This window comes from Bombus huntii, chromosome 13, assembly GCF_024542735.1.
Source record: "Bombus huntii isolate Logan2020A chromosome 13, iyBomHunt1.1, whole genome shotgun sequence".
Taxonomy (NCBI): domain Eukaryota; kingdom Metazoa; phylum Arthropoda; class Insecta; order Hymenoptera; family Apidae; genus Bombus; species Bombus huntii.
In genome coordinates this window covers 5,196,810-5,223,712 of record NC_066250.1, presented here as the reverse complement: position 1 = coordinate 5,223,712, position 26,903 = coordinate 5,196,810, and the positions used below count along the sequence as shown (strand labels likewise).

The window sequence follows — 26,903 nt, the reverse complement described above, 5'->3', positions numbered from 1 at the left end:
CGAAATTTTACCACCCTTCCTTCTGTCATCAAGTTATGATCGACCCTGTTCCATCCGAACGAATAAAACGAGCGTCCCGCAATCACTGTCATCTTCATAACCCACATGCTTCAACTACAGAACGATAGTGGGTTGTCCAGATTCGCCGTTTATTTACCAATCGTTATACCATTCTGTCTGGTTTGGTTAAGTAGGAAGCAAACAGGGATACCCTAAGCCGGTTAGGCGTTTCGTTGAAATTGTTATAAAGGTATACATGGTACAGTCTGGTCCCCGTGCCAACAGAAACGCAGAAGGAAAATACAGCATGAAAGGAAAATACAATGGTCGATGAATGTCCCGAGGGAAGAAGAATAAGACCCGTCGACGCAAAATCTTAATGGATTTCGTGTCTATCTCAAAGAAAGCTTCTGATAATCGAATATACTATATACCACTAACATTAGGAGATATCTGAACGTGTTTTAGCGCTTATAAAAAAAGAAAACATTTGATACGTTATTTTATGGACTCAGCAGTTCAAAAGTATATAGACACTTGGTTATTTCTAACAAAATGTATTTTAATCAAAGAATTACTTAAATGAACCTGCGAGCATTTTATTCTTTATAATTGCCATAACTGCGTATAATAGAATATTACGATACAATTACATTGACATTTAGAAATCAATATGGAATAATTAATATAAATTATTAATAATTAATGATTGATGGAATAATTAATTGTATATCTGTTACTATTTTGTAATTGCGTATCTTTAGATTTTCCAATTTGCGATATAAATTAGATTCAAGAGCAAACTGGGTTATGTATGTCCAAGCTTAATTTTCCCTTCTGTTTAAATTTTTTAAATATTTGAAAAAATTCTAATTATCGATGTCTTTCGTTTACACTATACAATTCATTATACTATACGCTCATGAAACGAAACGTTTGAAGTTTTCTCAATAGAAATAAATGTTTGAGGAAGTACAATTGCATGGAACGTTAAGGATCGAGGATCTAAAGAGACCATTTAAATGTATAAGTATTTGTTAATTCTACAAGAAACATAGTTAGTGCCGCCTCCAATTTTTAATTTATTATTGCGCACATTTCTATAAAATTCACGTATTCTTAATTCTAGTTGACCAAAAGCGTCCAGATACTTGTGTAAGGTAGTATATGTACTCTAGTAACGAAAAAAAAAGAATAAAGGAAGCTAACAAGGAACGAGGGAAAAATGAATCAACATTTATTTTAAATTCTGTATGGTAACTTTTCAGTGCAGCCGCTCGAAGTTTGCCGCGATTAATTTACACGACGTCGAGTTAGCAGAACTTCGCCGCTGGTTCAAATCCATAACTTTCGGTATGACGGCAGTGGTTTTATCGCACTCGACGCGGCAGTAGTTTGTACGTAGCCTATCTGTTGGAAATTATTGAAGAGGAATTAAAGCAATCCCGATGCGTGCAATAATTGAAACCTATTTTGTTATTGAAATTAAAATGTCTTGATAATAGTATTATGCTATTTTTCTCTAACATTCTGAGGAGACGTCTTGTTGTGTTTCATAGAGGTTGCGTGTACGAAAGAGAAACCAGAAACATAGGAGTTAATTGAAACCAAGTGAAGCTGGCAAGCGTATCAAAGAAACCAAAATCTCGGTGTATTTTTAATTATGTTAATTGAAGCTCCTTAATTCTATTATGAGCTCCGAATGTTTATGTACATTCATATTTTCGATATAATTAAAGACAGCAAGCTTAATTACAGTTTAATTAAAGATTTCGCTCATTGAACATTATAATGAGTACTATATTTTGAATATTTTATATTATACTATTGTCTGTTGTGTTTTCTTTACATACTAATTTTTACATACTAAGAATTTATAATAATAATAACTTATAATGTTACTAGTAAGTTTAATCATACAAGGAGACTTTGTAACTGCATTATAATGTCTCTACAAAAATTAAAATGATACTATTTGCTCCGCGCGTTAAGAGTTACGCATAGTTACGAAGGAAACAATTCCGCGGTCAAACAGAACAGCGATGGAGAGAATCCCAGTGGGGGCAAAAAGTGGTATTTAACGAAATTTGAAGCGCTCCACGTGGAATTTCGGAATCAAAGTGACATGGTATGTACACGATACGACCTATCGGGTGTGATGATGCCATTTTCACGCTACAATCGATGCAATCAAGAGCATTTAAGTTGACCAGAGCGTCGTTGGAATACCAAACGATTCCGTTACCTTATGCCAACCACTATCCGTTAAATTGCAAACGTCGATTCGTAGTATTCTAGTCGAAATGGGACAGACATTATGCAATTCACTCACAGAATTTTTCGAGGTATTTGGTTTTTAGCAATCTTCATGTAGTTTCCAATTTTTTAGAGAAATTCTTGATATTTTGTTTCTTTTATTGCCGTTGGTTAATTCGTAATAGATAGTTCCACTGACCAGGAATTACGATATCACAACATTATCGCACTTTGCGCGCAATCACCGTTATTCCTGATATACGGTAACTGATGTCCTCTCAGAGAATCGAGAATGGTATTTTAACAGAAATTCTGTGTCTGTGCCGTTCTAGTCGTAATTCGACGAAAGTATGCATTTCGAAACAATAAATCTCACGAAAGAACAGGTTATTAAGGTAACATTTTCCTCTCATCGAATTCCAACTGAAAATGTCAAATTTCTTTGCATGGCGCTTCCACGGGCATTCTTTCAGAAGTCTAATATCTTTTTTCTAATTTAGCAGCAATTGCTAGGCTGGATTATCGGTAGGTATTAAACTCATAAATAAGACCTTTAGTGTGGTTCACGGTACGGATATTGGATCCCCTGGTATAACTCCGAGAAATATTGACAATACGTGTTATGTCTTTTTATAGTATTCCAATAGATATAACGTTTGCAATTTTTTCTCAATTTGTGTGTCTTCAGGAATACCGAGAGACCGTGATATATTCCAAAGTGATTTTATCCCACATATTTTTTCGAATTTAATTAAGTGATACTTTACATGCATAGAAATGATATCTTACGACGGCTTAATAAAAATTTCCTTTTGGAACCATGAAAACGTAGACGTTCTTTTAATATCCATAGCAATTTTCTTCGTTCACTTTTCCTTTGGTTATATCACGTAAATAAGTGCTATCCATGCTGCAATTTCATCGTAAAAACAAGCCAAACTTTTCAGTTGAGTATTCGACGAGAAAGTTGAAGATAGCTTCCATTAGCTAACACTACCTCCATCTGGTGGTCGTTAGATGTATTATTCCCAACGCGGGAGATTCTGATCGATGAAAGCCAGAATCAGCGTGCTCCATTATCTCTCCTGGATAAGAACAGTCGCACCTTTTTCTACCGCAAGAGTAAAATACCAACGATAAAACACGAATCTGAATATCCCACATATCTTTCATGGAAAGCAAGCTTTAAACGCCATCTGATACACGCTTGATCCAGGAAAAACAAGCGAAATTTTTGCCAACTTTTTGTTACTGACATCTACGAAACGACACACTTTAGCATTTGTTGGCTGTCCGTAATTTGTCGAATAACTTTCGAATTAACCATGTAAATTTTTCACTCAACGCGATTTGTGTGCTAGTTTTAAAGTTACTCATTCGTACAGCGATAATACCTCAAAATTGCACCTCGCTAAGTTTACTTACAAAATTGCTATCTCGCCATACAACAGATTAAACCGACAGATCTATAATCGGCTTATGTTTGTACCGTGATAAAAAAGTTTGCTCGTATAATCGGTTAGCCAAACGAACGAGGGCGTAAGGTCCTCGCGGCGCCTGTTTCGCTGTGGATTCGTTTAGTGCCGCAAGAGAAACAAACAGTTGCTTTTTCCGTCGCAGTAAATTCATTCGTTTCACGGATCACTGTGTAGCTATGCATATATGGCCAGGTGGGAAAAGCACGAAACTAGTTTGAAATGGTAGGCAGTTTCTTTGAAAGAGCTATGCCCCACTCGACCGGAATTATAAAATCAGAGTCGAGTGTTTGCACCAAATATTTGGTCGGAGAACGAAATGGCAGGGAGGAGAGAGAGAGAGAGAGAGAGAGAGAGAGAGAGAGAGAGAGGAAGAGAGAAAAAGAGAGAGGGGTGGGGAGAGGGGCGAGAAAACGCCTCCATTCGAGGCCACACGGTGTACACTTCACTGATCCATATTTCAGAAGACGGCCAACTTTCGTGTATTCAAAATTCAAACACATGTTCGAATCGAGTCGCGATTTCGCAAAAGCGGTGCTATTATGTAATCCATGATATTACCATCGTTGAAACTCCAATATCGAACCACAGGGACGATATTTCATATTCCATCAACAAGTCTTTTCGAATATTGCATTTTTATTTGCCTCCTGATGCTATGTAATAGCATGTTCTGTAATTCGAGTCGAGTGGCTTTCTCAGATACGAAAATTGTATTCGACGTCGTTCAAGGGAACACGGTAACTTTAAAGTTTGAAACAGTGAATTTGTTTTTTGTAATTTTTGTGAAATTATTGATATATAGAATAATGCGCAAAAGCGGTATATCGAAAGTTCAAATTTGTGGCAAAATTACGGAAATAAATACGCGGAAAATTCTTAATTTTTATTCTAACATTTTTCTTAGATATTTTCGAAACTATGGTTCTTTATCCGGTCGTTATAACATCTACGCAACTATTGATGAATTTATTCTAGAAGGAATATATTTCACACAATGCACTCTACAATGTAGAACAGAATTTAAATCATTTATTCAGTTATTCACGACTTCCTTATTCTGTTTCCATCCTCTTTATTGCTTAATCCTTCATTGTGTCATCCGTATTTAACAATTTGTAAATCGTATTTGCGTATTATGTGGTTGAAATAGCGGTTCAAGTAACCGCAAAATGAGTTCCATTTACCACTGTTGAAGGCGATTAAGAAATTTTAATTAAGGCCAACTACGATGGTACGGATGGACGTCTGAATATTCGCACGGTGGATAAATTCCCGGCGACGAGGACTCGTTCAAGCATGTCAACTCTTTATCTTAAACCGTTTTAATTACGATGGGACACGGAGTGGAATCCGCTAAGTCGATATGTGCAGATGGCATTGACGTGCACCCCAATACAACTACGATCACGCGAATGAAGTAAGTCTGTTCGTGGCTCCTTATTCTACCGCGAGAGTCCTTGCGTTTTGAGTATTCTCATAGAAATCATAATTCAACGAAACGTGGCTATTACCAGCTATTACGTAGCTTTTTAGCTTCAATAATTCTTATACAAGGTATTTTCTATTTTGTCGTCAAAAAGGTAAGGGAATTTGCAAGTGAAAATAAGACAAATATGTTGTAGCGAAATTCACTGTAAACGCTTTATTACAAAGTTATCAGCCAATATTGGACACAGTTTGAAATATAAAATATGCGCATGGGGACAAATTTGTTACTGCAGAATATATAAAAGTAACTACGCGGGAAGAATTAATACAACTAATTAATAAGTTAGTTGTTCATATTTAATAATATTCTCGCGATATTTTCAACGTAATAAATTTCGAATATAATAAAATATTGACGTATCATTATTGCGATTTAAGACGAGTTGGTCGACTATTTTTACACATTTATCGGAATTTTCAAGCTGCAAAAATACACAGAATATAAAACATCAAAAATGTATTTGAGTATTTTATTTACAAGTTTATGTCAGGTCTCACTAACGAAATGTTGTTATTTGTTATATGTAATAAATAAAATAATCCTCTACCTCGGGCGCATTTTTTAAATCAATTTTATATCCATAAAAAATATGTATTTGCATAAATAGTTTACTGCTAAATTTTATATAATATCCCTTTCTTCTTTTCACTTGTAGCTTAAGCTCTCATAGTTTGACTAAAAAAATGGAAAACACCCTATGTGCGATATATATATATATATCACGTAAGCGAATTATAACTCGACTAACATTTCTCACGCATTAATTTGGAAAAATATCGACGATCGTACAGCAATAGAGTCAATAGGAGATCTTTTCGCTTGAAAAATCGACGAGGAACTTTTTAATTCGCTACAATCTGCAGTTGTTTCGATATTTAACCGTACCGTGATTCGTTTTAGTCCGTTTGTATACAATCTGTATGAAACAGAATCATAAAGCTTTTAATCCTGTTCAAGCAATCTAATGAACCATAATGGCATGCATTCCTTTATTGTGAATTCTGCCGTAAAAACAATAGATGTTATGAATATTTCTCATACTCTTTCCCGATTTACGTGCACATGGATTAATAAATATCTATAATAATTGTTCCGAGGATCTAAACACCCACGGAAGATATCAATTTGGACCAGAAAAAGAATTCCATCAATGAAAAACAGCATCGATCTTAAAAAGTAAAATTCTAACAGTAAAAAGAATACAGCACACGCGTAACAAAAAGGACGATCTAGCAATACAAATAAATGTTTAAGTGGGCGTAATAATATCAAGAGGATTTTAGAAATGAGAGAAACACTGACGATTTAATAAAAGAAATTACAACAATACCAGGAAATAGTAGAAAAACCAACGTAAGATACAAAATCAAACGGATTTCATCGATCAAGAAGCGCAGAGATTGCTAAAAGAGATTGCAACGATAAATGAAGGTATTGGAGAAGAAAATTCTATCGACGAAAGAGATAGAGAGAAAGAAAGAACGTGAAAAGGAGACGGGTGAATTGTACGATGTCTTGACTCGGAAACGACCTGCAAATTCCTAAGATATTCTAGGGTTCATAGGGGTGTATGCTAGAAATCCAAGGACGACTTAAGGTGCAATGAAATTGAACTATAAAGTTTTCAATGCGAAAGTACGATGGTACCATCTACATATACATGCTACACATCGATATCGTGTTATGCGTGTAACTGAATGTCGTTTGCATCCACCCATCACATTCTGCCATTACAATTATATTAACTTTCAACGAATATCATCGTAATAAATCAAGAATCTATTTAATGCAGCGTAGCTGTAACATTTCTATGTGAACTTATATTCAGCGATTCCTTATCGGCAGAATATATTAATTTCCATCGTGATTTGATCGATGGAATCAATTATGCTTGGTTACCGCGTGACGGCCACCTCGATATCAACGTGGTAAACGACGTCAATGGTGAAACTCGATCAGGTTGATCGAAATCGAAGGATCACCGATTCACGGGGGTAGCTTGCTATATCCCGACCGGATCGACGGCCGGTGGGGGTTGCTTCGTGGGTCGCACTTTCTGGCGTGGGTAGAGCAACCACCGCCAGTAGTATCGCGGTGACGAGCAGACGCGGTTGTCTTCTACCTTTCTCGCCGATCTTTCCTCGGTTTTCGTTCAGTATCCGCTACGGCCACCTTCGAAACGACGTTCATCAATCGTGAGTAAATTGTCGCTATTCCACGACACGTAAATTCCTCGAAACATTTGAATCTTCCCTCCCGGATTTTCGCTCCGTTTGTCACTTTGCCTCCTTTCGTCCTTTCGCGCGTCTCGTGTGATCAGTGACGGGACGTGGAAATTGGATTGGAAATCAAGCGTAGATCAAAGTAAAAGTGAGGAAAAGTTTGTGTAACGGTACTCTGCTCTATTGATATTTCTAGGTATGTGTGGAATTTCTGGCGCTCAATTCAAGAATAAAAGCTGCATGTTCGATCGGTGAAACGGTCGATCAACTCCTGACGTTCCGACGCAGTTACGTTGCACAAAGTGTACGTTTTAATCGACGAACTTGCATATACCGCGTAAATGATGTTTTTGTAAAAACAGTGCGTGCTTTTCATCGATTTTATTAGCTACGGGCAATCTGTTCCATAGAGTCTATTTAGATTTCGATGAATAACATTTCCCGCCCACGAGATTGATAGACGTGCCGGCTCTCGTCAATGTCGTCTTTGAACCACCGTTTTTCGTCGCGTGAGTCCAGACCGCAGCATCTAACAATGCGATGTCTATAGTCGCGTCATTGCATTACACGCGCCCCTCGTCGGTTAAACGATCAATTTTAATTACGCGCACGAAATTGTGTCGCTAATTTAACGAGTAACTGTCATTGCCAGATCTCGCCACTAATCTTCTTGTTCGACACTCAATGATGTCTCCTTCGTTTTATTCAAATCGTATGCAAATACGCGTTGGATAGTTGTCGCTCCGATGAAGTTACCGCGCGGACCACGACGTCTATGTTCGATATCGACGTGAAAATTCAACGACACGAACTTTGAATCGGACACAAGAGGGTAGAAATTTGCAGCTTGCTTTGCATTTTTTAACTAGACTAACTGGACAGAAGCTGAACTATTTAGGGATGATAGAGCGGATGGCTATTACGGGAAATTGAATTATTATTTTATCGCTAGATAAAAAGAAACACTCCCTTATCTTCACGCAGGCACACACATGCACATATTTTTTGACCTAAGCCTACGTGTCTCGTAAGAACTGTACCATCTCGTCGTTGTCTGCTGATTTTAAAACTAAACAGAAGACTATAGGCGGTTGGTTTTTATCATCGACAGCTATTTAAACTATTTACAATATAACACTTATCCTAACTCATACATTAACGCTACAATTAATAAATTCAAAGAACACCGCGTCGGGGATAGCAGAGCGTAGGTAGAGATTTCTACCGAAGCTATTAGTCGAGAAATTCTGATTAATTAATATTACAAGTGGCAATTTCCTAGAGAGAAACAAATCAGAATTATTTTGTCGAGGACTGTTACGTGTTAGAGTACGTAGGGGTATTTTGTAATTTGCATTTATTCGGTATAACTTAATACATGGAAATTTATATTTTCATTCATGTTTTTAAATTTTGTTCATTATATTTATCTTAATCTTGTTTCGATCAATTTTCATTAGAATATTTATATGCGAGATTCAATAACAAATCAAAATTGTTCTTCCGAAATAGAATTGTGACACGTCGAATAGGAAATTTTTTAACTTGCATCCCTGTGGTGAAAAATTGATATGCTTTTTAATGTGAAAATTTTATTCAAAGGGAACTTGTCTTTCCTTTAGAACTTATACTTTTCGTTGAACTTTGATCGATTTTCAATGTGAATTACTACGCTAATTTTGTGCAGAGAAGCAAACACAGATTTGTTCTCTTGATAGAGATCTGTTTTATGTTGAATAGAAAATTCCTACGTAGAGGTTTCGTCCATGGCATTTTCCTATCGTCTTGATCGTTGAACCTCGATCGATAAAACGCCTCGAACGATATTTTAACATCCCCGTTATTTTCATAATTGAACGTTCCACGGGGGAATGATTCTCCATGACTTATTATCGTGTTTGGCCTCCTTGCTTCCGTGACGATCAATATTTGGATCGTCGCGATGCTTAAGGTTAGATTAACTCGTGTTTTTATGCGTCCCCAGCTCGCGTTATCGGATCGCGCACCTTTTACGACCAATTTCCCGTTTCTTTCCGGCATTCTGCGCCCGATCGCCACATTTACGGCGTTGAATCGATGAAAATGTAACACAAAGGTTGCAAAGACGGACGACGAATTACGTAACACAAAGGTTGCCAGCACCGACGAAGAATTCCGTGATGCATTCAGACAACGCGTAAGAAACCGACTCGTTCTCTCTCAGAAGCACTTTCGATTAATTTAACATCGAACTGGACTATGAAAGGCTTTCAGAAATTACATTATTTAGGAAACCGGTGGTGAGATGCATTCGCGATTCGAACGAGATCAAAGGAATTTTCTCGAATCTTCTAATTTCATTTCAGAAAAATACGATCGCGAACTGCCTTTATTGCTACATCCATGCGTTAGTAGTGTCGCACGTATACTCTAAAAGTGTCACAACTGAAAACTATGAGGAAAGAACACGATAAGTTTCTTATTTTATTTTGCTAAAAAATAGCTTTATAATTCAGTACGCCGTCGATCAGCCTATTACCAAAATTGTTTTTTGCCTCTGGAAGTAAACATATGTTTTCCCATCCTCTTCGCAAATTTTCGAAATTTATTTTGTTTCATTCTTTTATTCATACGGGCAACACTCTTTGGTTTAAGCATAATCAACACGAACGCACATTTATCAACGTTTTACGGTTTTATCCACTTTATCCGGAAACACGTGAGTATCTCGAGAACAATAAAACAGATATTACACGATTTCGAGGGGTTTATCATGGCGATATTTATTTCACCCCGAAAAATCCTTGAAAAGCCCTATATTTTTTTATTCCACGTTCCTGTAACCATCATGTAACATCAAAACATTTTCAGAACATTACCTGCTTCTACCACTACGTACTTTTCGCATAAAATATTATTGAAATATTAAATCTCAAACTTGATATATCGACATCATCGGCGTTATACATTGCTCCGGTAGACTTTATACATCATTGATGGTTCTAAAAAGAGCTGTTTGTGCGAGTACATGTACATGCACCGAAATACTATTCCTGAAACGACTAGTCGTTGGTCCTTCTACATGTTTAATACAACTTCGCATCCTTCTCAAGAATTAATATCTGGATATGGATTTATGCATAAAATATAAGAAGCTCTTCGACGTCAGTTATAAAAATATGGAATAAAAAAGAATATAGTTCCCATTTAAAAAACACAAGCGTTACTTTCACAGGGTTTTTCAAAGTTATTCCAACATAAAATAAATATCGGTATAATATGTCCCCTTCGAAATTGTATAACATTTGCTTGAAAATCAATTTTCTTGTCTCATCCATAGTTCTCGAAATATTTACGTATTTCCACATAAAACTGACACACTGTATAATTTGAATATGACGTTGATCATACGAAGACGAAGACGAATGTCAAGCGTTTTAAATATGTTCTTATAAACGTGGGCAACAATTTACAGAAAAAGCGTAGCCGGCGCGTGAGCGAGTTGGCGTGATCACGTATACGCTTAACACAACTAAATATCGAATGTATAGAATAAGGGAAATTTTCTGAATGTCCCCGGAGAAACATCGAGCTCCGATAGCTGGAGAATTTCCGAGCAATTTATAATATAGTCGTTTGCAATTTTGAAGACAAATGTAGTAGCATTGGCAATGAATCTATGCGGTTCTAACGTAAACAACCCGAGAGATGTTAAAAGCAGATCGTAGTTGTAAAAAATTGCTGCAACGGGGTCGCCAATTTTAGAAGCAACAAAAACAAGAATTCTATGTTGAGAGAACAATGTTCGAGATGCGGGACGAACAGAACGGTATAAAGTTCTCTGAAAGTTAGAAGATTCTAAAAATTTGCAGACAGTCTAGCGATAATGGCGATATTCTCGTAGCTGCTTCGCAATTTGGAAGATTAAGTGTAAATATAATTATTAAGACAAAGTACTATTTCTATATTTTCATTTTATATCTCCGATTTTCTTTTAATCTCTCTTTGACTGTTTTCTGATCTAAACTTTGTTGAAAGGATTGAAAGTGAATTAATAGATGATGTACGCTAAGAACTCCACTCAAAATCTCAGTCTGTATCATAGAATTATTTGCAATGTACATGGAATCGAATAACAAGAGATACAACAATAATATAAATATCAGAATTGATGAAAATGGAGATCAAGAAATAGAAGTATATTATACGTAAGATAAAAAGAATATTAATTTTGTTGCATCACATGGACCAGAGACTTCATCGTCTGACGTTTTAAATGAGATAACAATTCTTAAACATTTTGATAATTTCTTAGTGATTCTTCAATTTTACTCAAGTTATCATGTTTCTGTTATCTCAATTTGTATACATGTCCGACATGTTAGTGCACGTTCTATTCGAGATCGGAAGCGGAAAATTACTTTGCGCGCGATCCAAATCAAACGCGAATCTGGTGAATCGGCCAGTTAAACGTACGTTGAACTTAATTATAAATAGGTGCAACGTCTTTCGTCGTTCGATGTTCTGCGTTAGAAATTACGACGATGCATGCATTGAATTTTATTCGGCTTTTTCGGATAACAACGCGTGTTTCATATTTATGGAATTTTGATTACTCCTTTATGGGTACCTACGTGAGGTATACTTCCATTAAATCAAATGGGCGCCGTGTAAACCAAACGAGATTAGCTGAACGTCGTTTTGGAGCAAAGAGACTTTAAATTGCGGTTATTTCCACATAACATGCAGAAAATCGTTTTCCCTAAGTCTAATCCTTGAACGAGGCGGCACGAACCTTCGTAATATCGTGACTGTTTAAGAACACGATAATTTTGTCCTCGAGAATGAATAATACAATCGAGCTGTTTGATTTTCTACATTGTGATCGATAAACTTCACAAATGTTGGACGATAATTTTGAGCTAAATTAATCGACATCGATAATATGGTGAACGATAATGTTACGATCAGCGTGCAAACGACGAGTTTGTTCGATTTCTTTCTCGTAGAGTTTGTTGGATGACAAACCTTTTAATAATTCTCATTCCCTTTGTCAGAGATGGAAGAAACGTTGTAATAAAATCCTTTCGCATCATATTTTGGATTCTTCTCTTTTGGCAGATTTAAATGATAATTTAATATTGTTTGTCGTTGTTGATCAATACATCAAAGTTCAAAAGCACATGAGCTTGTTTTGGATAGAACATAATTTAGCTGGGAAATTAGAAATGGAAACCAGGCCAATTTTATTCTACGTTAAAGCTAATATCGCGATACATTTTTTTCAATAATTAATATGTAGTAAAAGAGATGGTTTCTGTAAGTGTGAAACATTGTGATACACATTTTACATAAACAATTTCAATTTCATATAATATACATATAAAAAAGATACACAACCGTGTGCATGAGTACTAGGACACGTACAGACAGTTAAGTAAGCCTCAGAAACTTTATTTTAACACTTTCGCATCCTGCAGCACCAACGTGTTGTCAAATGCAGGCCAAATGTTAGTGTCCGGTGACACCACGTTGGTATTACGAGCAAATCGATCCTTTGCGTAAAGTTTACGAATTTGAAACTCCGGTTACTGATTTAAATTACTAGGAAATTTGTACACGTTGATAATATTTATGAACGAGGTCGTACGTTGAGTTCACAAGACGACAATAAGTTATAGTGATATTCATCATTTACCAGTTTCAAAGTGTACCTTTCCTACCTTATTTGACGCATCTAACAGTCTCGCATTCCCTTAGCCTATCACGACAGCAACCGTATCGAAGATAATATCGGAATATGAGTCGCGTGTTCGTTTGTACTGGCAATAAAAGGGCAGGAACTACCTGGTTTCAGAAGAAATAAACCGTATCAAAGCCTTGGATTTCTTTTTTCTTATTTTTAATCTCGTTCAGAAGTATCGCATTTATTAGTCGTTGCCACGTTCTATGTAGCTTATTCGTCCGGAAATTTCGCTGTAACAGAGCGCGAAACGCGTTATCAGAAGCATTAACGTTAAGTGAGAAATAAAAACGAGTTATGGTTTCTTTACTGTTTAGCGACTTAATTTGCCGCGGATGAAACAACTTTGTTCAAGTATATATTCTAGGAGAAAAGAAGTTTTCTATAAAAAGCAAAGTTTCAACAAGGGGAAACTGAACGATCTACGATCCTGAATGGATTTAATAAGTTTCGTACGGGTGGTAAAAGGAAAGAGCAAAAGGATAGCAACCCTAAATCTTGAGATAAACTGGTAATGTCGGCAAAAATCCCCTTTGTATACGTTCCGCGTGAGAATTTCATAGATTATTCTGCGAAATGAGAATTAACGTGCGCCGAAATGTAGAACAGCAACAAAACAGCGTAGGAAAAAACGAAAGAGTACAAAAAACATTTGAAGATAAATATACCAGGCCCGGAACTTACGTTCAGCTTTAATTTCCTCTAATTGAGTCGGCGATTTGTACAACTTCAATTTCGCTAGCCGTTACAGCTGGTTTATTTTCGACCTAATTTCCAATGTCAACAGAAGCTACGAGAATAAAAAAGCGAAACTTTTTTCAGTTCAATTTTTCTTTTCCCTAGCTCAATTTTGCGAAAATTCGTATCGTTCTCGAAAAAAATAGAAACTATTGCAAACAATTTTTATTATTTTCTTTCGAATCGAACGGGATCAGGTTCGATCCTGTTTGATTCTAGTGCCATTTGCACGCGCAAAATCCACCTTTTACGAGCTTCGGCCAAGATCTTGCCTTCAAGGCAACCCTCGAATTACGCCACCGGTTGTAAAACAACACTTCTCCAGCAACCGTGCCTTTTTCTGCAGAACGATTCGTAGAAGCAATACTTTTTCAACCCTTTTTTTTATAGATGGTTTTCGCGTTTAATTCTCAGGGAGCGTGAATTTTAATGTCGACATCTTCTTGACCCTTTTCATCCCCTTCGAGCGACCCTCTTGCTAGCGAAACGTTCGTCAGAGGTTAAGAATCTACGCGAATCCGACGATTCGAGCAATAAAAGCGAAAGCCACTCCGCGAAGAAACGTCATTTCCAACCAACCGTCCTTTTACATTCCGATTTTTGTTTTAACGTCGCGCCTTAATTATCGCGATTTAATTTATTCCAGCGTTACCTTGTCGTTCAAGCTGGTCCAGTTTAGAAATATTACGGCTTGTCACGGTTGTCGCGTGACGTCCGAAGCTTCGATAAGATTTTTTTAGGAGGAACATGAATGATTCATAAGTGACCGCAGGAGTCATCATTCTCGCCACGACAATTGCGGTTGAGTGATTAAAACGGCTGACTGAGTTCCAGCGAAAATTCACGAGAGAAGATTCTGAGGATTTATGGCGGTTCGGAATTTCCTTCGTCCAAAGAGAATCAACGTTCTCATGATTCGACGCCTCTAGGATTTTTCTCGCTGTGGAACGTGCTGACTTTCAGGTCGTTGAAAATTTCACTTGGCACAAGCAGCCGAATTCCGGATGGTAATTTATTGAATTTTTGACGCGAGCGAATATCTATCATTTTCATCCAGACAGCGTTTGGTTATCGAACTAGGATTATTTAAAACTTTCGAAATTTTGTTGCTTTTTTTTCTACTAGTTTAAAGCATACGAAACATTATATATTCAAACGAAGATCTAGTTGGACACGATTTAGGACAATATACTTTTTCAACGACTTATCTTGTTTTGTTATTCCACTAGATGTTACAAGGTCCTCTAGCTATTATTAATATTACGAGGGAAATTTTACAACTTACAAAGTACCAGTATAGATAAATACTCTCGTATAACAATGAAAAGTTTGATAATAAAGCGAATAAAATTTTACGAGTACTTAGTATCCAGTGATAATTTACACGACCAACAAAATTTATCTTATACACGCGAAATGTGTATATATGTATAATATATAGTAATTATAAAAGCCAAATTACTGTATGTGGTCATAGTCCAAAAGTCGTAAATTGTATTATTCACAGGTAAGGGAAACTGTTGGTAAAAAGTTTCTACTGATAAAAATTTCGCTCGCGGAGGTAACTACGTATCTGTGTCCACGTATTTCATGTTCCTGGACGTGTAGTTCACCGGTACATGACGTCTATGAGGAAGCATCGCTACAATACAGTCCGATTTTCCCTACGTGTTACTCCTCTTTGTCTAATTCAGCGCGTTCTTCTTTCGTTTTATTTCGTCTCTCCATGACGTCTGCCGTCTCGATTTTTGAGCAAGTCCGAGGATACCGACGTTAGATCGCGAGATGAACGTTGCTGGATAGGAAAAGTGTATCTTGTTTAATTTACCGTCGATGATTAATCCACTCTCTGTCTGCAAAATGATTAATGACCACGAAGAGGAGAAACTTTTTTCGTTCGCACTTAAACAATGTACTTTCGTTTGCTGTGATGTTGATCTGATAACTAGAACACACAAAGTTGCGAAATGGAATTGTGCGGGATGTTGATGATTTATCAGAAAGTTCGTTTGTTGATCGTTTTCCACGCAGTACTCGATAAGTTAATTCCTCATCAGTTATGGATCGTTTGGAACTCCGTCAATTTTATTTTTTTTTTTTTATAGAAAAAAGGGAGATTCGTCTTAGGATGTAACAGACACTTTTTTCAGTACTTTCGTAAATTAATTCTGTGGTTATTAAGCAAAAAATGTGGTACGATATAAATCCAAGTTGTGGGAAGCTTTATTAGAAAGGTATAATAAAAATACGAAACACGAGAAATACTTCGACTTTTAACGTGCACTTTTATATGAAAAAGAAAGGTATATCGAACAAATATTGACACACATGTTTTGAATTAATTCAAAGAGTTGATTGATACATTGAAATGAAGCACGTTTAAAATGAGTTTCACGAGGAAATAAATTTAATCTTTTATCGTTAATGGGTTGGTATCAAACGGTGAACATTTTTAAAAGTAGTATCAACACCATCAAGTAGTCTGACTAATGATTATAAATCTATTTTCATTTTATAGCATAGTAACCGCAAGTCCATTCCGTAACTTTTAATACAACTTTTCAGTCAAATAAATATTTTTTGCTTGATTGTAAACATATCGCGTTACAACATAATGCGCTAGAAACGTTTGGTTATTGAACTTTAGGACACCCTCTACATAAACAATTAACACGCTCGTCGCTAAAATTATTTCGATATCAATTTATTCCGATATTAATTTCGTAAATCAAATTTCGCCATGCGATTGTACATATATGGAAATATTTGTATTTAACAATGCAAACTGACGCTGTTGGAAAGATTGCTTTTATAGAAAGAAATGGACGTGTTTTTTCTGAAATTCGAATTACGGGACATGGGATACGGTAACACAACCGTGGCGGGAAAATAATTCTGTGGGTCGAGGTTAATAAACATTGTCATGGAAGTGACAGCGTAGGAAAGATGCGTAAATATACGTAATCCGATCCGAACAAAGGGAATTCCTTGGATAAAATAGAAATATAGTCGAGTAGTTTTTCGTAGGTGATCGAAAAGTTATAAATATTTCGCATCAGCTTAAGCTCCGCCGCTTCCTGCCGGGTTTCATGAAAATGTTGAAACGTTTCTTCAATGAAGTTGCCGCGATGTACTTCGAATTACGATGGAAATGCAAATCGATCGACAGTCTACCAACTAATTTAAGCGTAGATTTCTTTCTTCCTCTTTAAACATTGTACGTGTTCATTGAATGTCGCGTTTTCCTGATGCAAAGTGTATTATGTTTTTTGCTATATGAACATAAAGCTCGGTTCAGTAATCAACCTGAATTTGATAGATTAATGTTACACGAATGATATTGTAGTTTCATCAGAGCCGAAAAACTTTTGTGGAAATATGGCTTTTGATCAATCTTCTTTCAATTTTCGAAGGAACCCTGTTGGAAGAAAGCTGAGTCTCATTTATATTTAAAAGAGATTTTCACGGAGAGTAGGCGAGATCTAAAGATTTTCACAACAAAGCGTATCTTGGATCACCATAATTCTCCGTCGAAGCGTTTTCGTCGCGGGAAGGAAAAAAAGAGCTGATTTATCAATCAGGAAACGTCAACTTCGTCGTCTTTTTCGAAGCTTATATGATCCATTGTAATCCTACCGAGCGAACTTCGCTATAGTATGAATTTGAAACTCGAATAAAGTTCAGGATACACGATAAAAAAAAGCACTTCACCGTTCTCCTTCGATTTATGCCTTCGTCCCCTTTTTAGAATGGGATTTATTAATTTCTTTTTATCCACGAATCTTTCTAGAACGAAATGACGAGACGTGGAAAACCATTCCATCGTCCTCTTCTGATTTACAGTTGCTTCTCTCCTTTAAAATAAGATTTATTAAACTTCATCGATGAATCTTTCTAGAGCAGAATGGTAAATCGCAGGATAAATTATATCGTAGAACAAATTATAGTGCGGACTGTTCGATTCTTATTACATAGATTTTTCATCCTGAGCAGCGATAAAAATCATCGAGCAGCGAGGAGAAATTGAGTTTCATCGACTGTCGCGATTCGTACGACGATTAAAAATACGAGGAGAAAAAATATTATTTGTTATGAACAACGTTAATTAGAAGCATATTTTTCATTTCATGTCTGATCGGTGATGTAATCATTCGTGTCTCTTGGTTGTTCCCGAGAAATGTTAAAGGGACGCTGTCGAATGAGATTAACGATGTCAGGAACGACGACGATCGTATCTTCAAAGGACGATACCAATTAACGGTCCATTCACATAGACTACGGGTGTAAGTTTCATCTAATTACATTGTATTGCGTACAAGAATTAAAAGAATTACTAGGTTGTTTTATCGTGAAGAATTTGGATGCAACATTCTAATTGAAGATTATAACATTAGAAATCCAGTAATTGAATGGTTGAAAGAAAATTCACAATTTGAAAAGTTAATTGCTCATCGTTTTGTAAATTCGCCGCTGTTATTTTTCTAGAAATTTCAACGATATAAATGACGATATAAAGTAACGATACAACTTTAAAGTTGGAAGTTTCGAACTTCGACTACTTTGGCACTGTTTTGCAGATTAAATATTCTCAACTGTTGTTTGTTCATTATTAGAACTCATTACTAAAACAATTAATCCTCTATTCTATGGTTTATTTTTGACATACTAATTCATTACTACGAAACTCCCGATTATTTTAGTTATTCAAAGTGCTGCAAAGTTACTAATTTAGGTCACTAACAATATTCTTCGCTTCGACAAAACTTTCATCACAAGATTTTCTGATATAATAGAATTGTATGCTGATTACTTTTCAAATGATTTGTTTCTTAATTAAATCTAGCAGTTCCAAACCTTTGTCTGAATCAAAATCTTTGTACGTCATCAGACATGGTTACACGGTTCATCAAATCAATAGCAATATGAGACTCTCGATTGGTATTAATAGTGGAACAATATGAAAGGCGAAGCTCATTGGTTACAGCTATCCAGATGCTTCGACAGAATTGATTTTGGTGGAAACTGGTATCCAATAGTTGGCTTTATGTTCTTCCGGATCATCAGCTCGATACGTGGGAGGAAATCGTTCGATTATAGCCTATTTGAACTCTCAGATTCGATAACTAGCTATTACGACTGTCAACTTCGAATTAAGTTGCTTCTCCCACGACTTTGATCTTTCGACCAGTTTGTTTCCAATCGTTGGTTCGTTGGATAAGCGATACTAATGATTTTTTGATGAGAAGTTCGATAACAGGATTACAGGTATGCAGCTATCGACGATAGCTGCAGACGAAGGCTGAATTTATGATGTCGAATAGTTCGAGCGCCGATCTGATGGAAGTTCGAATAAGTTTGCCGAAGCGATTAGAATTTCGGAAGCATTACAAAGCGGTTAATTATCTTTCTATCACTGAGAGATATGCAATTTTAGTAATTATAAAACTAAAAAATCTGGAACCTGTAATTTAGTCATTTTTGTCATACTGAATTTTTCAAGTGAATTTTATTATGGCACCCATTTTTAAGCTAATTTTATTGCTACTACGATTTGTATCAAATTTTTGGAAAATTTTATTGGATTCCAAAAAGGGATCGTATATGGCGCAATAAGGTTGATGCACAACTGTAACATTAAACTTTTCTCCTATGAAACTAATTTTATTACTATCGTGCATCGAATGTCATTACAAAGTTTACGAAGTTTCATCGTTATCGCATTTGAAAAAGAACCGTACAGGTGTAATAAGCTTGGTGTATCATACTAACGTCAAACTTTCTCTTTTGAAGTCAGCCTCTTGCTATTACGGTTTGCTTTAATTTTTTTAAATTCCACCGTAGTCGAATGCAAAGAAAATTTCATATACAAGTTATAATAAGATTGTTTCATCGTTTGTTGTACTTTTAAGAGGAAACATTTCGAGTCCTATGTTTCCAAATTGCGACAGTTGTTTCTAACGAATGAATGAAGATGACTTAACTGAACGATTAATAGACGTATTTCGCGAACGTGCACATTCCCGCAGGAGATTGTCATGTTTGTTCAGACACGAAACTTCTGCAAGGCGCGACCCGTTTGTTTGGCTTTGACGTTTCATGATTGCATTCACGTCTTTGTGTTGCGTAACGTTCCCAGCAAATGGCAGCGGAAAAGATTTATCAACTAACATAATCACTGACTGGTTTGAAGTGATACAAACCTTATGATACAAAATTTGGCAAGACGAGACGTCCAAAAAGATTAAAAACATTATTTTTATCATATTCGTTGGAATTGCGAGGTTCATGGCAAACAAAATGCTTGTCAATTTTTTTTTAAATTCTATTATTAATCGACACAAGGAAGAATCGTGCTTTTGAAGAAAATTTTTCATTTTTAGAAACTCTATCGTTTCATTTTTTAGATTATAATGTATTTTATGAGTTAAAAGCTGAACCCACAATATAGTGCAGTTGAGATTATAAAAAATGATCTATATCTTGGCTTATCGTAAAACAACTGTTACTAATGTTACAAAGTCATTTGTAATGAGACCTATAACTTCATCATTTGATTAAACATCATTTTTCTACGATTCAATTCCAAACATATTTATAAGAATTACGTATTATAATGGATACTCTGTTTAGAAAAATTGGAATGTATCGAAGAGAAATTAGAAACGCTCGAATAATCCATTGTTTTCTTGAGAGAAGAAAGGTACGGGCAATATTCGTTGCAGCCTCTTCGATTTTCGATAAAACGTCAAATCACCTTTGTATCCTATAGAAAATATTTCAACGATTAAATTTGCATCGAATTCGAAGCCGATAGATACTTCCGCATGATCGAACAGTTTAACGAACAGAAACTACACACTGCAAAACACTTCGTAGTAATTCATCGTCGGCTCGCAGGGTTTCACGCGTTCGACAACGGGTCAACGAGGCGATCTTTCACAACCAGATACATTTTTTCCCCTTCTTGTTGGCCCGTGTCATCGTCACGAATTTCCAAAAATGATTTATAAACTTACCTCGCCTCGTCAACGAATTATTCATCGAAAATCCATAAAGCGTCCAAAATATGGAAGAATCCCGTTGAAGAAATCGCGTTTATCATTCCACTTCTGAGACATGAACGTTGTTCCACGAAGCTCCGCCATAACACATGCTATCGTCAACCTTTTCAGGAATAGATCGTTACGTTCTTCCTTTTCCTTCCATCCATTGTACAATAATTTTTCTTTGGCCGAATAACCAACTTTCTTCCCATATATTTCGTTTCTCGATTATCCGACTTTAAACAGTCGTCTCTGGCCTGTTTTCTCTCTAATTGCCGAGTAGCCGTTGGCGTGATTGCAATCTGTTCCGGTCGTTTTAATACGAAAACGTCGGAAATCCGAGCGTTGAACGTGATATTAAAATTCCTTGGTTCACCACTCGACTATTTCCCTCCTCTTCGTCGAATAGCAAATACCAACCGACTGACGAAGAATACGCAATCAAAACGACCGGGCGAGTGTAAAAAACGTCCAGAAAGGTTGCCATTCGAATGAAAGCTACGATTCCAGGCGAGGCTTGGTTATCCCATGTTTCCATCCTTTGGGAACGTTATTTTATCCCGTTGCCTTTTCTCTCTCCCTCTCTCTCTCTCTCTCTCCCCGTCGTCTAGAACGACGAGACGGTAAGATATCAACGACGAAAAATAGATCGGTTGGGTGTAGAACGAACCTTTCGAACGAACACTTTGGGACAAACGTTTCGCACGAATGAGAGGGAGGAACATCCAAAAGGAACAGTTGGAACGAATATTTGGAACGAACACTTGGAACAAACGGTAGGTTGTTTTCACGAAAATAATCGACCACCACGCTTCAATCTTGTTTTACAACCGTGCACCAAGTGTTCTTCCTATAATTGAATATCTCGTTCCGGTGTATCGGTGTATCGAACATCTCGAAGAGGCCAGGAGTTCTCTGGTTCTCTCTAACTCGCTACCGTAACACGATTGAAATATGCAGAATACGGTGTTCAGCAGTGGGAACAAATATTGGACGCTCGAAGTTTGGTATCCTCTACAATAGGTGAAATGTAGATACGTTGGCAAATGACATGAATGTACCTATCAAATAAATTCCAAGCTGTTCGGTATTTAAGCTTCAAGAGCATCAATTCATCACACCGCCGTGCAGCGTTGGATTTTATTTGTCAGCTCGAAACAATACGTGCTTTGTTTTCTTTGCGCTCTTTTGTTCCTTTTATTCATCCTCTTTGTTTCAGTAGCCCAAAGTAGGGTTTTATAGGTGGGTAATTGGAGTATTATACCCCTTCTTTCTCAAACAACAGTTCGTTCTGTTCGAAGTTTTTATTCTTCTTTGGAAGTAGGATACGGATTAGGAGTAGTCAAGGGAATGTTTAGAAATTGCCAGGAACAGTCGGTACTCTCTTCAGTTTCCTAAGGAACTATCCGCACGGTTCCCCGCCTTTATTTTATCGAAAGCTGAGGCACGTTTCTCAAACGAACACGACGAAGATCCACCAGGAAATAAACTTTGAAAGAACAAAGGAACGCGACGGATCTTGGGACACGTCTCACTAAAGGATTCACTATGATTTCGTGTCGCTTTTACTGGCGGATATTGAAGATGAATACCAATGCAACTATTTGGTCGAATCATGCAAAATATCTTTTGTCCGATCATCTCCATCTAATGTATTTTAATGTACCCTAAAATAATAAAAGCTTAGAAATTTTCAGACATTCAGACAATTAGGATGCAATTCGACCATAAAAATTACGATCAAAAGATTTGCTACGATTTTAGTAAAGTAAAGCTTTTAAATCTTATTATCTCAGCTTTCTCGCACAATAATTTACAATTTTACAATTAGACAACTGACTGATATCCTTAAGTTTATTTATCAAAGCTGCTGGTATAGACAATTACATAGTTCAAGTTTAAAAAATGTACGTAATATCGTTATTTTTCTCTGCTCTTCAATTTACGGAGTTCATCAGCATGTTTTTCAAGCGGTTAATGTAATGAAACATACTTTAAAAAGTTCTTTATCTTCAGACCGCTCGTAAACTACGAGTCAGATAAAGGAGGTTCTTCTAAACTCACGCGAAGATTATTAACGCTGTTGCCAGCAGAATTATCCAAAATCCGGAAGTACGTCAACGTGATAGTGTACTTTATCTGAAGAGAAGATTATTCTTTATTTCTATAACGTTAGAACTATCAGAGGAGCCAAGTGATCAATTCATAATTCTTCGTAGACAAATTTCGTAAATTTACAACGATCCATTTTAAAGAATATTGATCAATTCCAACTTGGTTCTTTTCCTTGTATTATATACTTTTTCATCCTGGTTCCTTTAATACGAGTTTCATCGATCCTCGTTAACAGATTATTTGCGTTTATAATCTTCCAATTTCACGAGAACATACTAATCACCGTCTCTAGTCATTGATTTGCCATTAATTTATACATTTTGCAAAAATTGGTATACTATTACCGCAAGTGCATAAGGCAGTTCAAATGGTTCCGTACAATAGCGTATATTGCCTATTAAAGATGCTAATTTATATTTCGCCGGCAGGCTTCGTTTAATTACTTAATGGAGATATTGAAACGTCATATTGACATGCAATCTCGGTACTGCGCCGAATATCTAAATTTTGTGGCGTACTAACCACATAAATGTTCTCTGGAATAATACCGCACTCTAAACAACAGAACGTACACTGGTGGCAATGCGCAACCCTCTATTGGCAGTTATAGAGGGTGGATCAACGCCGTCGACGGTCAAGAGCAGCCACTTTCTCAACTTTACGATCCTCCTACTCCACGTTTACCCATACCCTGGTGAAAATAGCTTTAAGACTACCGGAGGCTTCAGTGCGATATTTTTATGGGGACCACCCTCAAGAAAGACGAAAGTCAACCTCACCGTCACGCTAATTACGCAAACATCGCTGATGGTTCAGTTTCGTATCTAAAACTGTTCTTTCAATAATAGCGAGAAATTTATTTTTACGGCTCGTAATTTAGTAAACAACAGTTGTGGACTATATAACGATACATATATATTTCGAACGAAGTTTGTTAAAGGTTACATAGGAAAAATATGATAAATGCTTTTTTGGTGATTTTCTCATTTTTACGCTACTTGATGATCAAAAGGAAACTCTTTAATATAACAGTAGAATTTTAGTGAAAGTAACGATTTTTCGGATTCAAAGAAATCTCGTTTAGAGAGAAGGTTGAAGACACTGCTAGGATGTGACAGATGTACTACAAATTAAAATGCATTTCTAGATTCGTTAAATATCAACTAACAACAAGTCGCCTGTTATCTGAACGTTCGTATTCACAAAGTAAATAACAATTGATTAAACTGTGTCATTAACCATTTAATCGGAGTTCTTAACACTTAACTCGATTCTTCGAACGAGCCTTTCGAGACGCTTTAATTAAACGAAAAACCAGTGTTCCGTAATCACGTGACTTTCTAGTTAGCTCTTTGTACAATCTAGAATGTATTAATTAAGCCAGAAAGCGTGGAATTTGCTTGTAACTTTTGTTGTAACGTAACTTCCACGGATGTAGAGATGGCGTTTTTAATTTACCCCCGTCACGATGCTAAACCGTAAACTCATTTCGCTCGCGTTTCCTTCGCCCATTGTTAAAGGTACGTAAATACCACTGCAATAAGAAATTTAATTCGATATGCCATTCCTCTACACGTTTCATTACGTTTCGAGCTTTCCATTTTCGCTTAAAGATTCTACAATGTCAACGATGTCAATTTTGATAAACTGGTTGAGAAAATGAGACGTTTAAAATCAATTTATCAACGACAGAAATGATATTTGCTGAGGGATAACCAGATAGAATTATTGGAGCGGCTTATTCGATTTCTCGAAAAACATACTGCCAAGATGTTTCTATATATATTACATATTACATATTAGTTCATTGTCCGACGAATACAAAGGAAAACTCGAGCGAATCTAACTAATCCTTCTCCTCGTTATGGTGTAGCATAGCCAAGCTCGTAAGAGGGGTTAAGAGGCTTAGGTTACTTCGACTTTAAGCCTATCGATATAGTTACTCAAATCAAATTGTTTTTTTTAACGGTGTGGTAACTCCGTGTATTTTGTGATTCTTTCGAAAAGACATCATCGTCTTACTAGGATTAAATTTGTTTAACGTCCTCGGAACTCCATTTTATCATCTACCTTTACAGTGAACGCGTCAATCGAAAAAGGATTGATGGATTGAAAAAATTGCACTTGCGTGCGATGAATGGCGTTGACGCTTGACGACCAAATATCGTGACATTTTTCAGTTTAAAAGGACCAACATCTTTCTCAATTTCCTGTAAACCACTCTTTTTTCGATATAATATTCAAAATATTCGGACGTTGTGTTGTCACGAATTACTCAACATTTTTATCCTTAAATATATGATCTTTTAAGATAATTTTTATCTTAACATATTTTGTTTTAACATATAAAACGTCTAGAAATTAATAATTTATGTGTCATAAAATCATGGAGAAATAATTTTACAGGCCTGTCCCGTTTTTTTTTTTTTGTACTCGCGATTAAAGAAAGAAGCTACAGTCGTTTGAATAAAATTTATTTTATATCGCAATTTTGAATTACGTACCCGAGAGATATAAATACGTTACCTGATGACAAATTGAAACAATTGTATTCGAAATCCCAGAATTTCTGGATTTTTTCTTCAATCAAGCTCCAAATAAGAGAATTAAAATATAGAAGATTAAAACCAGCTGTGCCACGGTAATTATAATCAGTCCGGTCAAAGAAGTACCATTCATTCAACAGAATTATTAAGCTCTAGAAAAACTTGCACGAGTTCAGAGTTTTAAAACGTTCCAAGTGATATGGCAATTGCAGTTCTCTCAGACAATGATGGAAGTATTCAATTTGTTAAATTTTATACACACTGTAATCATTTTATCCATTTATTACAATTATCCTAATACGATGAATAATTAGAGATCAGAATTCCGGGAACTAGTTCAAAGGATAGGTTCCAGTACAATGGATATCAGTGAAGTTGGGCGAGATTAGTAGTAGAAACCGATATTAGTCAGACGGAAGACAAAAGCGCTGACAGTGCCGTTTAGCAATGAAACAGGCGATTCTTTGTACCCAAGGGAGAATGGACACTCGAAGACCGTAAATACTCGAAGACTGGATTACCTTCTCCTTTTCTTTCTTATACTGCAATTTCATAGAAACCGAGTCTGTAAAATAATCTCGGTTCTCTCATGCTGCTCTTATCTTCATATATTCTGGCGACCACAGATAGGAAATTTTGTTGCATACGTATATCGTCCGACTATAAAGGTAGGTAATACAGTGGAATCTCATTTGTCCGAGCAGGGACCATGGGATTTCGGATAATCAAGCAGTTCCAATGAAAAAGGTTCACCAGCTAATCCTCTCTATTTCTTTTTATTAGTTTGGTTAATAGGAACTGTCCACCTTGCACAATTGAACTAATGATACTTTACAAGTGGTCGATAATAATAAATTATAATTTTAAATGTAAATTTTAGAAATTGCACGTTATGCAATTATCTTATATCACGTAAAACTGTGAAATTGTAAAAAAATACACCTACAATTTGCAACTTGTCAATTGGCTAATAGCACTAGGTTGCTAAATTATTCTGTACCTTATTTTCTGCACCTTATTTACTTTTATTGTACTCGACAAGAACAATAATGCGGCGAGCAATAAACTCGACTGTGAATAAGTCTTCAAAATGAAGTCTCCTTTAATCGAATATTGATTGAGAAGTGTAATGTTCTCTGATGATTTGCAATTATACACTCGCTGGAAAAATAAGACTATTTCCTTTCTGTTTCATCTCTATTCATGTTTCCAATCTCCATGGTTACTGATCGTTTACTTCGTGCGTTTATACTTAATATAAGATTTAAAACAGTAGTATGTTTAACTATTTTAA

General features: G+C 36.2%; 1 protein-coding gene across 2 annotated transcripts in view; it reads left to right on the top strand.

Moving 5' to 3' along the window:
* The first annotated feature begins 7,272 nt into the window (after positions 1-7,272).
* LOC126872516 (neuropeptide CCHamide-1 receptor-like) overlaps positions 7,273-26,903 on the top strand; it is a 31,519-nt gene continuing 11,888 nt past the window's right edge. For both annotated transcript variants that reach the window (XM_050632583.1, XM_050632582.1), the window contains exon 1: positions 7,273-7,418. The gene's annotated coding sequence lies outside the window, so the exon portion shown is untranslated. The remainder of the gene's footprint in view (positions 7,419-26,903) is intronic.